Below are 15041 nucleotides of genomic sequence, written 5' to 3' on the forward strand. Positions count from 1 at the left end.
TGATCTGTAGCAAATCACTATGGAGAAGAGGCAAAAAGGTGAACATAGGTTTCAAGTTGTAGAGTCAACTTAGAAAGTAAGCGGTAGAGGAAAAAACACACACTGGTTGTCATTGCATGTGTATGACGATACATGTCAGTTCACTACCCCTGCCATGGCGTACATACCTAAATACATTTGAAGCTGCCCCTTAGGCATATTTTGTTGATCAAAGGAAGTGTAAACATAAAAGAGTACCAGCTCAAAAGTTGTAGTGTTCCCCGAGCTACAATCGTCTTTTACATGGGCTTTACATATCATGTACAGGATGCAAAAAATATATTAGATCGGCGAAAGCACCGATTGCAGTGGAGGAGTCAACAACGTCGATGGACATGAGTTGCGAGGCCGATCAACCCGCTGGTGATGGCTCAACCCTTATCTGAAATTGAACAACAATTAGCATGCATAAACAATAACTGTACGTCTTCTAGTTTCTTAAGGAATTTGTCTTCCTTGCAATAAGAAGTATCGCAAAACTTCAGAAAAGATAGCCGTAATCAAGATCCTTCAAACACATTCCCATGACGAACAGAAAAGTGAAGCCTTCAGCACAATCCCATGACAAGCAGAAGAAAAAAAGGAGAACCGTGACCTACAGTATCGCTGGATGAGAGATCCGTATGGAGGGTTGTGGATGACGTCGCCAGAGAACTTGAGCTTTGCGGCACTAGAGGAGAGCGGTGCCATATTGGAGACCCTTACACTTTACCCATGGACCTTAAGAGTGGGGTGGACAGCGTACAGAGGCCGCGCGACGGTGGTCAACACGACGACGACGCGACATGGACGGAGATGGAGTGCGAGGCCAGCAACGATGTCCACGTCTAGGACCGCATCCACGACGACGCGACGTATTTTGTGGACAAGACCGCAGCCACGACGAACACGAGAGGACGATGAGGGGAGCAGAAGCGGATAATTACCGAGGGAAGGGATAGAGATTGGTTCGGCAGTGACAGGGTGGGGGAGACAGAGGATGGGACGTGTGTTCGTGGGTCGTGGGTCAATTTTTTTTATTGTTTAGGCAGTTTCTTCGAGCATGGATGAGAGGAGCGGTGGGTGGTTTTTCCGATTTTTCTTCCAATCATGCGTACGGGAGGGTGGGGAGAGGTCGATTGATAGAAGAAGGTCTAACCATCACGACGGCGACAGATTGTCCTTTAATAGAAGAGACATAAGAGTGTGAGTAAGATAGGATGTAGTGGCAGTGTTAATACTTATACATTGTTGTTTACCGAAAAAGACTTTCGCCTCGCTTTATAAATAAAACAAACCACCAAAGCATAATGTCCAACAATAACCACAAGACAAACACACATACACACACACGCACAGCGCACGCAAGTAGCACAAACACAAGGTACGCAGGTTCTGCTGAGGGCACAGCTTAACAAGCCCAAAGAAACAGAAAAATATAGCGGCGCCGAACAAGCTGCATAAACTTTATACATAGGTGGTGGAGGAGGGGGCGGCGGCGCCAAGCGGGGAGCCAACGCCCGAAGATGGGCAATGATGTTGTTGACGGCGTCATGGTCTCGCGGACGGCTAAGTGGCCGCCAAAGCTGCATAAAGCCACATATTTAAAAGACCGCGTCAGTAGCATGTCACGGAGGTCAACGTTGAATCACAAGCTTATTCCGAACCGTCCATAGTATACAGACAAGCACCCCAATAGTCAGTCACCTAGTGGGGCGGAGATTCCGAGGCAAAGCCTGGAGTTCGGCGAAGAGGTCAGGGAAATTGTTGTCAGACCAATCTCTGCCGACCACTTTGCGAAAACAACTCTAGAGGAATTTCATGGATACGCAAGAGAAAAATATGTGATTCGAATCTTCCTCCGTCCCACAGAGCGGACGTAGGCCATCCCCAGGAATAAGAATGTGACTTGGAATATTAGAATCATAAGTGTAATGGTCGAAGAAAAATGAACATGAGACTACATACGAATAGTTGGATCAAAAGTTGTTGTAATTGCCGTCAGCTATAGGAGCGAAAGACTATTTGTTCAAGTAATCATGGTTTGATCATCTGAACTATGCACTTGTAATCATCATCTGGCATTACAAGAACAAAATTAAAATAGCAAATAAAAAAATGTTTCCTTTTAGAAGACAGCATTTTTTTTCCTTTCCTTATTCATCCCCAGACGTTGCATGAGCTTCTCATAAGATTGATCAAACACTGTTGGCAATAAAGTTCACAACTCATAGGTAAGAAGCAACAATTTTATAACGTAAAAATATGGATCGCCGACCATATTGGTTTTACACGGAAAACAAATGAGTCATCAGCCACCAAACATCAAACAAATTAATTTAGAGGACTCGGAATATAGGTGATGATATAGCACTAGCAGTATGGTCGGCAAGGCAAACAAATGCCAGTTACTACGAACCTGGCCAAATATCAATCTTTACCGTCCTCTCAAAAAATCAAATGGTCCTCTTGAATCAAGATAATAATGGACGAACCACATTCATCTTAACACCCATGAGGGTTAAAATATTTCATTTGTGATGTAAGAAGCCTTTCATCAGTACTTTGTACATGTAATGAGTTAGTTCCAAATCTGATGGTTATGAACTCTAAAAGTGAATTATTTCAAATAGTTATCTTACAAACCAAATGGTGTCCAATTTTCTCAATCATTTTGGGAATAGTTCAGTTTAAAAAATTCCAAGGATCAGAAATTAGGTCCGGATTAAATATGCTCGCAAAGCAAGTATATCACAAAAATATCCTCACACCATAATGATAAAGCAGAGACAAAGAAGGATTCAAATGAGTAAAATCAACATGCCTCAGACACCCAAGAAAGGAATTAGCAGCATTAGACCTCAAGCCTGGAAGGACGAAATCAATTTAGGCGGCAACTGCAGACGTTTTGAGAAACAAGCCTAAGTTTTCTATCATCACCAACAGCAACTCCTACACTATGGTTAAGCATGCAAAGGAGTTTGTAATCGCAAAAAGCAGCTGTGTACTGGCGAATTACAGCCACAGGTTCGTATCAGATGTGTTTATCTAAGTATTTTGTGTGGTGACAGAGTTGGCTCAAAACTGTGCAGCTGTCTGCTTCCTCTTGCTCCTCTCGCTGTCGAGGACAAACATGTCGGTGCAATCGATGGAGACACGCCTCGCAGACCTGAGAACCTCCATTTCCTTGTACACTGGCTGGCAGGAGAAGCTCTTGCCCTCCCTCGGCGGGGAGTCAACCACCTCCAGAAAGAGCACCCGCTTGGCCGGAGAGAAGGCGAAGAGGGTGGAGGAGCAGAGGAGGTGCCGAGAATGGAGGGCGTGGAGACGTGGAGAGCACCTGCCGGAGAGAAGGCGCACCGGAGACGAGGCGGAAGATGCGGCGGGCACCTGCCGGAGAGGAGGCGGAGGAGGCGGGGATCGATCTCTTCCGCTTCGGCGAGGCGTTGTGCCTGCGTGGGAAGGGGATCAGGACGAGCTCGTTGTCAATGAGAAAATCACCCGTTTAGCTAATGGGCCGCGGACGAGGGTGGCCCAGCGCGCGTTTAGCACGCCGCTCGAACCTTGTTTAGTACCACACCGCCAGCTTGGGTGGCAGCTTTCCTGTTTAAATACTCTTGTACTCACCCTGTGATCACTGACGATGCGGTCACGAATCAGTTAGCGCTGGTCCATCGGGTCTGCGGAGGTAAAAGATCGACGTATCGCTATCCGGCTTCGACCGGTGCTATACGATCGCAAGATCTGCATGACGTATGTGGTTGATCTTTTTAAGTTCTTTTGATAATTTCAAAATTTTCTTCTCTATCTTTCTCTTATTTTAAATTTTACTAATGTTGATTTTGATTTTTTTTTCTGTTGCTCCTCTTACAGCCAAATTCGATCTTTTTAATTACCTTAGATGATTTTGAATTTCTCTTTTCTTTCTTTCTCTTATCTCAGATTTTATTAATGCTGATTTTTATTTGTTTCTGTTGCTCCTCTCAATTGCGTACATCCAATTTTGATGATAGTATTTTTTTCTCTCTCTCTTCTCCAAATTTTGTTATGGCAATTTTTATTTCTTTTAGTTAATTTTCATTTTTTTTCCTGTTCGCTTCTTCTATTTTTTTTAAAGATTATTGGGTGGCAGCTTCCCTGTTTAAATACGTTTGTAGTCATTCATCTGTCATCAAGGATGCACTCATGAATCAGTTAGCGCCCTGATTCATCAGGTTTGATAATTTCAAAATTTTCTTCTCTATCTTTCTCTTATCTTAAATTTTACTAATGTTGATTTTGATTTTTTTTTTCTGTTGCTCCTCTTACAGCCAAATTCGATCTTTTTAATTACCTTAGATGATTTTGAATTTCTCTTTTCTTTCTTTCTCTTAATTAATTACCTTAGAGGAGCCGAGCAGCGGCCCTGGGGATCGATCTCTTCCGCTTCGGCGAGGCGTCGTGCCTGCGCGGGAAGGGGATCAGGACGAGCTCCTTGTCAATGAGAAAATCACCCGTTTAGCTAATGGGCCGCGGACGAGGGTGGCCCAGCGCGCGTTTAGCACGCCGCTCGAACCTTGTTTAGTACCACACCGCCAGCTTGGGTGGCAGCTTTCCTGTTTAAATACTCTTGTACTCACCCTGTGATCACCGACGATGCGGTCACGAATCAGTTAGCGCTGGTCCATCGGGTCTGCAGAGGTAAAAGATCGACGTATCGCTATCCGGCTTCGACCGGTGCTATACGATCGCAAGATCCGCATAGACGTATGTGGTTGATCTTTTTAAGTTCTTTTGATAATTTCAAAATTTTCTTCTCTATCTTTCTCTTATCTTAAATTTTACTAATGTTGATTTTGACTTTTTTTCTGTTGCTCCTCTTACAGCCAAATTCGATCTTTTTAATTACCTCAGATGATTTTGAATTTCTCTTTTCTTTCTTTGTCTTATCTCAGATTTTATTAATGCTGATTTTTATTTATTTCTGTTGCTCCTCTCAATTGCGTACATCCAATTTTGATGATAGTAGTTTTTTTCTCTCTCTCTCCTCCAAATTTTGTTATGGCAATTTTTATTTCTTTTAGTTAATTTTCTTTTTTTTTCCTGTTCGCTTCTTCTATTTTTTTAATGATTATTGGGTGGCAGCTTCCCTGCTTAAATACGTTTGTAGTCATTCATCTGTCACCAAGGATGCACTCATGAATCAGTTAGCGCCCTGATTCATCAGGTTTGTGAAGGTAAAAGGTCAGTCGACGTATGGCTGCTAGTGAGTTACTCCCAGGCTATACGATCGCGATGAAGTATGACCGCTAGTGGGTTACTTCCAGGCTATACCATTGCAAGATCCCCGTAGACGTATGCGGTCGATCTTTTATATTTTCTTTTTCGTTGCGTTCTAATTTATTCCTCAAATTTTTGTCTTCAATTTTTTGTTTTTTTTTCCATTGCGTTGCAACAGACATATTCAAGTGATTCAACATCATACTCCCCGCGTCACAAATTTTTTGTCTTAAATTTGTGTGTTTTTTCATTACGTTGCAACGGGCATATTCGAGTAATTCAACATCTTACTCCTTCCATCCCAAAAAATTATCTTAAATTTGTCTACTTCCTCCGTTTTTAAATATTGTCCATTTTACAGATTATAATATAGACCACATACATAGCAAAATGAGTAAATCTAGAGTTTAAATTATCCTTATATGGATCCGTATGGAGTGCATATTGATATATGTAAAATGGCTTACCTTTAAAAACGGAAGCAGTATAGATAACATATAGATATACATGCACCTATATAAAATTTGTTGTAAATATGCCCTAGAGACAATAATGAAATGGTTATTATCATATTTCCTTGTTCATGATAATCGTCTATCGTTCATGCTATAATTGTATTAACAGGAAACAGTAATACATGTGTGAATGAATAGATCACAATGTGTCCCTAGCAAGCCTCTAGTTGGCTAGCTCGTTAGTCAATAGATGATCATGGTTTCCTGATCATGGGCATTAGATGTCATTGATAACGGGATCACATCATTGGGAGAATGATGTGATGGACAAGACCCAATTCTAAGCCTAGCACTAGATCGTATTGTTCGTATGCTAATGCTTTTCTAATGTCAAGTATCTTTTCCTTCGACCGTGAGATTGTGCAACTCCCGGATACCGTAGGAGTGCTTTGGGTGTATCAAACGTCACAACGTAACTGGGTGACTATAAAGGTGCACTACGGGTACCTCCGAAAGTGTCTGTTGGGTTGGCACGAATCGAGATCGGGATTTCTCACTCCGTGTGACGGAGAGGTGTCTCTGGGCCCACTCGGTAGAACATCATCATGAGCTCAATGTGACTAAGGAGTTAGTCACACGATGACGTGCTACGGAACGAGTAAAGAGACTTACCGGTAACGAGATTGAACAATGTATAGGTATACCGACGATCGAATCTCGGGCAAGTTCTATACCGACAGACAAAGGGAATCGTATACGGGATTGATTGAATCCTTGACATCGTGGTTCATCCGATGAGATCATCGTGGAGCTAGTGGGAGCCACCATGGGTATCCAGACACCGCTGATGGTTATTGGCCAGAGAGGTGTCTCGGTCATGTCTGCCTGTCTCCCGAACCCGTAGGGTCTACACACTTAAGGTTCGATGACGCTAGGGTTATAGGGAATTGTTGTACGAGGTTACCGAAAGTTGTTCGGAGTCCCGGATGAGATCCCGGACGTCACGAGGAGCTCCGGAATGGTCCGGAGGTAAAGATTGATATATAGGACGGATGGTTTTGGACACCGAAAGTGTTTCGGGCGTCACCGGTAACGTATCGGGACCACCGGGACCACCGAAGGGGGGGCAACGACCCCGGGAGGCTAGATGGGCCAAGTGGGGAAGGGAACCAGCCCCTAGGTGGGCTGGTGCCCCCCCCCCCACTTAGCCCATGGCGCAGGAAGAGGGGAGAGGGGGGGAACCCTAGCATAGGTGGGCCTAAGGCCCACCAAAGGGGTGTGCCACCCCTCCTCCCTGCCCTGGCCGCCGCCCCCTCTCCCATCTGGGGCTGCCGCACCCCTTGGGGGTGGGAACCCAAAGGGCTGCACCCCCTCCCTCTCCCCCTATATATAGTTGAGGATTCGGGGCTGTTTGAGACACGGTTTTATCTCTCTCTCGACGCAGCCCTGCTCCTCTCCCTCCTCCTCTCTGCCGGCGCTTGGCGAAGCCCTGCCGGGAGGCCTCGTCTCTCCATCGACACCACGCCGTCGTGTTGCTGAACTTATTCCCCAACCTCTCCCTCCTCCTTGCTGGATCAAGGTGCGGGAGACGTCACCGGGCTGCACGTGTGTTGAACGCGGAGGTGCCGTTTCGGCACTAGATCGGAATCGCTGCGAGTACGACTCCATCAACCGCGTTCTAGCAACGCTTCCGCTTAGCGATCTTCAAAGGTACGAATATGCTCTTACCCCTCTCTCGTTGCTGGTCTCTCCATAGGAAGATCTGAATATGCGTAGGAAAATTTTGAATTTATGCTACGTTACCCATCAGTGGCATCTGAGCTAGGTTTTCTATGCGTAGATTCTATGCACGAGTAGAACACAAAAGTTGTGGGCGATGATTTGTCAATTTGCTTGCCGTTACTAGTCTTATTCTTTTCCGGCGGTATTGTGGGATGAAGCGGCCCGGACTGACTTTACACGTACACTTACTTGAGACTGGTTCCACCGACAGACATGCACACCGTGCATAAAGGTGGCTAGCGGGTGTCTGTCTCTCCTACTCTAGTCGGATTGGATTTGATGAAAAGGGTCCTTATGAAGGGTAAATAGCTTTGGCATATCATCATTGTGGCTGTCACATAGGTAAGAAGGCGTTCTTGCTAGAAACCCAAATCAGCCACGTAAAACTTGCAACAACAATTAGAGGACGTCTAACTTGTTTTTGCAGGGTTTGACATGTGATGTGATATGGCCAAAGTTGTGATGTTGCATGTATGATGTATGAGATGATCATGTTATTGTAATAGGTTTCACGACTTGCATGTCGATGAGTATGACAACCGGCAGGAGCCATAGGAGTTGTCTTAATTTATTGTATGAGATGCAACGCCATGTGCTTACTACTTTTACTTCATTGCTAACGGTTAGCCATAGTAGTAGTGATAGTAGTAGTTGACGTGACGACTTCACGGAGACACGATGATGGAGATCATGATGATGGAGATCATGATGATGGAGATCATGGTGTCACGCCGGTGACGATGATGATCATGCGATGCCTGAAGATGGAGATCGAAAGAGCAAAGATGATAATGGCCATATCATGTCACTATATGATTGCATTGTGATGTTTATCATGTTTTACATCTTATTGCTTAAAACGACGGTAGCATAATAAGATGATCCCTCTTAAAATTTCGAGAACGTATTCCCCTAAGTGTGCACCGTTGCGAAGGTTCGTTGTCTCGAAGCACCACGTGATGATCGGGTGTGATAGATTCTAACGTTCGCATACAACGGGTGTAAGCCAGATTTACACACGCGAAACACTTAGGTTGACTCGACGAGCTTAGCATGTACAGACATGACCTCGAATACAAGAGACCGAAAGGTCGAACATGAGTCGTATGGTTGAATACGATCAGCATGAAGTTGCTCACCATGGTGACTAGTCCGTCTCACGTGATGATCGGACACGGGTTAGTCAACATGGATCATGTATCACTTGGATGACTAGAGGGATGTCGATTTAAGTGGGAGTTCATACTTAATTTGATTAAATGAACTTAATTGTCATGAACTTAGTCTAAAAGTTGTCTTTATAAATATTGTAGATGTCCAACGTCAACCTCAACTTCAACGCATTCCTAGAGAAAAACAAGCTGAAAGATGATGGTAGCAACTATGTGGACTGGGTTCGCAACCTGAAGCTCATCCTTGAAGCAGCTAAAAAGGCTTATGTCCTTAATGCGCCGCTAGGTGACCCTACCACTCCCGCAGCAGCCCAGGACATTCTGAACGTCTGGCAAGCGCGGAGTGATGACTACTCTCTGGTCAGGTGTGGCATGTTATACAGTTTAGAAACGGGGCTCCAAAGGCGTTTTGAGCAACACGGGGCATATGAGATGTTCCAGGAGCTGAAGCTAGTTTTTCAAGCTCATGCCCGCGTCGAGAGATATGAAGTCTCCGACAAGTTCTTTAGCTGTAAGATGGAGGAGAACAGTTCTGTCAGTGAGCACATACTCAAAATGTCTGGGCTACACGGTCGTCTGACTTCACTTGGAGTCGAACTTCCGGATGATGCTATAATTGACAGAATCCTCCAGTCTCTCCCACCAAGCTACAAAGGCTTTGTGCTTAACTACAACATGCAAGGGATGGAGAAGACCATTCCCGAGTTGTACTCGGTGCTCAAGTCTGCAGAAGTAGAAATCAAGAAAGAGCATCAAGTGTTGATGGTGAACAAGACCACTAGTTTCAAGAAAGGCAAGGGTAAGAAGAACTTCAAGAAAGACGACAAAGCTGTTGCTGCGCCCGGTAAGCCAGATGCCTGGAAGAAGAAAAAGAACGGACCCAAACCTGAGACTGAGTGCTTCTATTGCAAGGGAAAGGGTCACTGGAAGCGGAACTGCCCCAAATACTTAGCGAACAAGAAGGCCGGCAACGTTAAAGGTATATTTGATATACATGTTATTGATGTGTACCTTACCAGCGCTCGTAGTAGCTCCTGGGTATTTGATACCGATGCTGTTGCTCACATTTGCAACTCAAAGCAGGAACTGCGGAATAAGCGGAGACTGGCCATGGACGAGGTGACGATGCGCGTCGGGAATGGTTCAAAAGTCGATGTGATCGCCGTCGGCACGCTACCTCTACATCTACCGTCGGGATTAGTTTTAAACCTTAATAATTGTTATTTAGTACCAACTTTAAGCATGAACATTGTATCAGGGTCTTGCTTAATGCGAGACGGCTACTCATTTAAGTCAGAGAATAATGGTTGTTCTATTTATATGAGTGATATGTTTTATGGTCATGCTCCGCTGGTGAATGGTTTATTCTTGATGAATCTCGATCGTGATGTTACACATATTCATAGTGTGAGTACCAAAAGATGCAAAGTTGATAATGATAGTCCCACATACTTGTGGCACTGCCGCCTTGGTCATATCGGCGTTAAGCGCATGAAGAAGCTCCATACTGATGGACTATTAGAGTCTCTTGACTTTGAATCATTTGACACATGCGAACCGTGCCTCATGGGCAAGATGACTAAGACTCCATTCTCAGGAATAATGGAGAGAGCAACCGACTTATTGGAAATAATACATACTGATGTGTGTGGTCCAATGAACGTTGAAGCTCGCGGTGGTTATCGTTATGTTCTCACCCTCACCGATGATTTGAGTAGGTATGGGTATATCTACTTGATGAAGCACAAATCTGAGACGTTTGAAAAGTTCAAGGAATTTCAGAGTGAAGTTGAGAATCAACGTGACAGAAAAATTAAATGTCTACGATCCGATCGTGGAGGTGAATATTTGAGTCACGAGTTTGGCACACACCTAAGGAAGTGTGGAATTGTTTCACAACTGACGCCGCCTGGCACACCGCAGCGCAACGGAGTGTCTGAACGTCGTAATCGCACTTTATTAGATATGGTACGATCTATGATGTCTCTCACCGACTTACCGCTATCATTTTGGGGATACGCATTAGAAACTGCAGCATTCACTTTAAATAGGACACCGTCTAAATCCGTTGAGACGACACCGTATGAACTATGGTTTGGCAAGAAACCTAAGTTGTCGTTTCTTAAAGTTTGGGGCTGCGATGCTTATGTGAAGAAACTTCAACCAGAAAAGCTCGAGCCCAAAGCGGAGAAATGCGTATTCATAGGATACCCTAAGGAAACTATTGGGTATACCTTCTATCTTAGATCCGAAGGTAAAAACTTTGTTGCCAAGAACGGATCCTTTCTAGAGAAAGAGTTTCTCTCGAAAGAAGTAAGTGGGAGGAAGGTAGAACTTGATGAGGTAATTACACCCCCTCTCGAACAGGAAAGTAGCGCAGCGCGGGAAGTTGTTCCTGTGGCGCATACACCGACTGAAGAGGAAGTTAATGATGATGATCATGAAGCTTCGGATCAAGTTAGTACTGAACCGCGAAGGTCCATAAGGGTACGCTCCGCACCAGAGTGGTACGGCAACCCTGTGATGGAAATCATGTTGTTAGACAACGGTGAACCTTCGAACTATGAAGAAGCGATGGCGGGCCCGGATTCCAACAAATGGCTTGAGGCTATGAAATCCGAGATAGGATCCATGTATAAAACAAAGTATGGACTTTGGTGGACTTGCCCGATGACCGGCGAGCCATAGAAAATAAATGGATCTTCAAGAAGAAGACTGCTGCAAACGGTAATGTAACCGTTTACAAAGCTCGACTTGTCACAAAGGGTTTTCGACAAATTCAAGGAGTTGACTACGAAGAGACTTTCTCTCCCGTAGCGAAGCTGAAATCAGTCCGAATCATGTTAGCAATCGCCGCCTTTTATGATTATGAAATTTGGCAAATGGACGTCAAAACAGCGTTCCTTAACGGGAACCTTAAGGAAGAGTTGTATATGATGCAACCAGAAGGTTTTGTCAACCCTAAGGGTGCTAACAAAGTATGCAAGCTCTAGCGCTCCATCTATGGGCTGGTGCAAGCATCTCGGAGTTGGAACATTCGCTTTAATGAGGTGATTAAAGCGTTTGGGTTCATACAGGTTTACGGAGAAGCCTGTCTGTACAAGAAAGTGAGTGGGAGCTCTGTAGCTTTCCTCATACTGTATGTGGATGACATATTATTGATGGGGAATAATATAGAGATGTTGGAAAGCATAAAGGCCTATTTGAACAAGAGTTTTTCAATGAAGGACCTTGGAGAAGCTGCATACATATTAGGCATCAAGATCTATAGAGACAGATCGAGACGCCTCATAGGTCTTTCGCAAAGTACATACCTTGAAAAGATATTGAAAAGGTTCAATATGGAAAACTCGAAGAAAGGGTTCTTGCCAGTTTTGCAAGGTATGAGATTGAGTAAGACTCAGTCGCCGACCACGGCAGCAGATAGAGAGAAGATGAGTTCTGTCCCCTACGCTTCAGCCGTGGGCTCTCTAATGTATGCCATGCTGTGTACCAGACCTGATATAAACCTTGCCATAAGTTTGGTAGGGAGGTACCAAAGTGATCCCGGTATGGAACACTGGACAGCGGTCAAGAATGTCCTTAAGTACGTGAAAAGGACTAAGAAAATGTTTCTCGTTTATGGAGGTGACGAAGAGCTCATCGTAAAGGGTTACGTCGACGCTAGCTTCGACACAGATCCGGATGACTCCAAGTCACAGACCGGATACGTATATGTGTTGAATGGTGGGGCAGTGAGCTGGTGCAGCAGCAAGCAAGAAGTCGTGGCAGCATCTACATGTGAAGCGGAGTACATAGCTACTTTAGAAGCGGCTCATGAAGGAATTTGGATGAAGGGGCTCATCACCGACCTTGGAGTGGTTCCAACCGCGTCGGGTCCTATGACACTCTTCTGTGATAACACTGGAGCCATTGCCATAGCCAAGGAGCCCAGGTTTCACCGGAAGACGAAGCACATCAAGCGCCGCTACAACTCCATCCAGGACCATGTCCAGAGTGGAGTGATAGATATTTGTAAAGTACACACGGATCTGAATATTGCAGACCCGTTGACTAAACCTCTTCCACGAGCAAAACATGATCAGCACCATGATGCTATGGGTGTTCGATACATCACAATGTAACTAGATTATTGACTCTAGTGCAAGTGGGAGACTGTTGGAAATATGCCCTAGAGGCAATAATGAAATGGTTATTATCATATTTCCTTGTTCATGATAATCGTCTATCGTTCATGCTATAATTGTATTAACAGGAAACAGTAATACATGTGTGAATGAATAGATCACAATGTGTCCCTAGCAAGCCTCTAGTTGGCTAGCTCGTTAGTCAATAGATGATCATGGTTTCCTGATCATGGGCATTAGATGTCATTGATAACGGGATCACATCATTGGGAGAATGATGTGATGGACAAGACCCAATTCTAAGCCTAGCACTAGATCGTATTGTTCGTATGCTAATGCTTTTCTAATGTCAAGTATCTTTTCCTTCGACCGTGAGATTGTGCAACTCCCGGATACCGTAGGAGTGCTTTGGGTGTATCAAACGTCACAACGTAACTGGGTGACTATAAAGGTGCACTACGGGTCCCTACGAAAGTGTCTGTTGGGTTGGTACGAATCGAGATCGGGATTTCTCACTCCGTGTGACGGAGAGGTATCTCTGGGCCCACTCGATAGACCATCATCATGAGCTCAATGTGACTAAGGAGTTAGTCACACGATGACGTGCTACGGAACGAGTAAAGAGACTTACCGGTAACGAGATTGAACAAGGTATAGGTATACCGACGATCGAATCTCGCGCAAGTTCTATACCGACAGACAAAGGGAATCGTATACGGGATTGATTGAATCCTTGACATCGTGGTTCATCCGATGAGATCATCGTGGAGCTAGTGGGAGCCACCATGGGTATCCAGACCCCGCTGATGGTTATTGGCCAGAGAGGTGTCTCGGTCATGTCTGCGTGTCTCCCGAACCCGTAGGGTCTACACACTTAAGGTTCGATGACGCTAGGGTTATAGGGAATTGTTGTACGAGGTTACCAAAAGTTGTTCGGAGTCCCGGATGAGATCCCGGACGTCACGAGGAGCTCCGGAATGGTCCGGAGGTAAAGATTGATATATAGGACGGATGGTTTTGGACACCGGAAGTGTTTCGGGCGTCACCGGTAACGTACCGGGACCACCGGGACCACCGAAGGGGGGCAACGACCCCGGGAGGCTAGATGGGCCAAGTGGGGAAGGGAACCAGCCCCTAGGTGGGCTGGTGCGCCCCCACTTAGCCCATGGTGCAGGAAGAGGGGAGAGGGGGGAACCCTAGCATAGGTGGGCCTAAGGCCCACCAGAGTGGTGCGCCACCCCTCCTCCCTGCCCTGGCCGCCGCCCCCTCTCCCATCTGGGGCTGCCGCACCCCTTGGGGGTGGGAACCCTAAGGGCTGCGCCCCCTCCCTCTCCCCCTATATATAGTTGAGGATTCGGGGCTGTTTGAGACACGGTTTTATCTCTCTCTCGGCGCAGTCCTGCTCCTCTCCCTCCTCCTCTCTGCCGGCGCTTGGCGAAGCCCTGCCGGGAGGCCTCGTCTCTCCATCGACACTACGCCGTCGTGTTGCTGGACTTATTCCCCAACCTCTCCCTCCTCCTTGCAGGATCAAGGTGCGGGAGACGTCACCGGGCTGCACGTGTGTTGAACGCGGAGGTGCCGTTGTTCGGCACTAGATCGGAATCGCTGCAAGTACGACTCCATCAACCGCGTTCTAGCAACGCTTCCGCTTAGCGATCTTCAAAGGTACGAAGATGCTCTTACCCCTGTCTCGTTGCTGGTCTCTCCATAGGAAGATCTGAATATGCGTAGGAAAATTTTGAATTTATGCTACGTTACCCATCAAAATTGTCGACTTTCATTTAGTATTGTATCACGCATTCTCTTGCGAGCCTAAAAAAACTAATTTTCTTGTTCTATCCATTTCCACTTGCAATCTCACCTCGAGTCCTCAACCCGCACTTCCAAACACGTAACCATTGCAATTTGGTTATATTTCATACCGTGTTTCCCCTTCTCTCTCTCTTTCTCTCTCACTCACTCACTCACGTGGGTGGCTAGACAGTTCACCTTGTAATATTAGGACCACGGTACAAGGAAAATGCATGTCACCAAACCTCTCTTTTATTTGCACCATCGCTAGTCTTTGGTTGTGCAATTAACAATGTAGAGCATAATAACGAAATGATTTAGGTGAACAGATGCAACACATTCAATACTATTCAAATGTGATGTGTTATTTTCTCATCCATTCCTATAGGCTTCGCGCGCCACTTCTGGAAGCACAACGAGCCAGTGCCATGGCGAAA

General features: G+C 45.5%; 2 non-coding genes and 1 pseudogene across 2 annotated transcripts; all 3 read right to left on the bottom strand.

Moving 5' to 3' along the window:
• Positions 1-2011: 2011 nt before the first annotated feature.
• On the bottom strand, positions 2012-2105 carry LOC123414411. Its single transcript, XR_006614382.1, has one exon. It is a non-coding gene; the product is annotated as a small nucleolar RNA snR60/Z15/Z230/Z193/J17 (small nucleolar RNA).
• Positions 2106-2362: 257 nt separating this feature from the next.
• On the bottom strand, positions 2363-2464 carry LOC123414490 (annotated as a pseudogene).
• Positions 2465-2839: 375 nt separating this feature from the next.
• LOC123414351 lies at positions 2840-2963 on the bottom strand. Its single transcript, XR_006614341.1, has one exon. It is a non-coding gene; the product is annotated as a small nucleolar RNA SNORD14 (small nucleolar RNA).
• Between the last annotated feature and the right edge of the window lie 12078 nt (positions 2964-15041).

Source organism: Hordeum vulgare, chromosome 7H, assembly GCF_904849725.1.
Source record: "Hordeum vulgare subsp. vulgare chromosome 7H, MorexV3_pseudomolecules_assembly, whole genome shotgun sequence".
NCBI lineage: Eukaryota > Viridiplantae > Streptophyta > Magnoliopsida > Poales > Poaceae > Hordeum > Hordeum vulgare.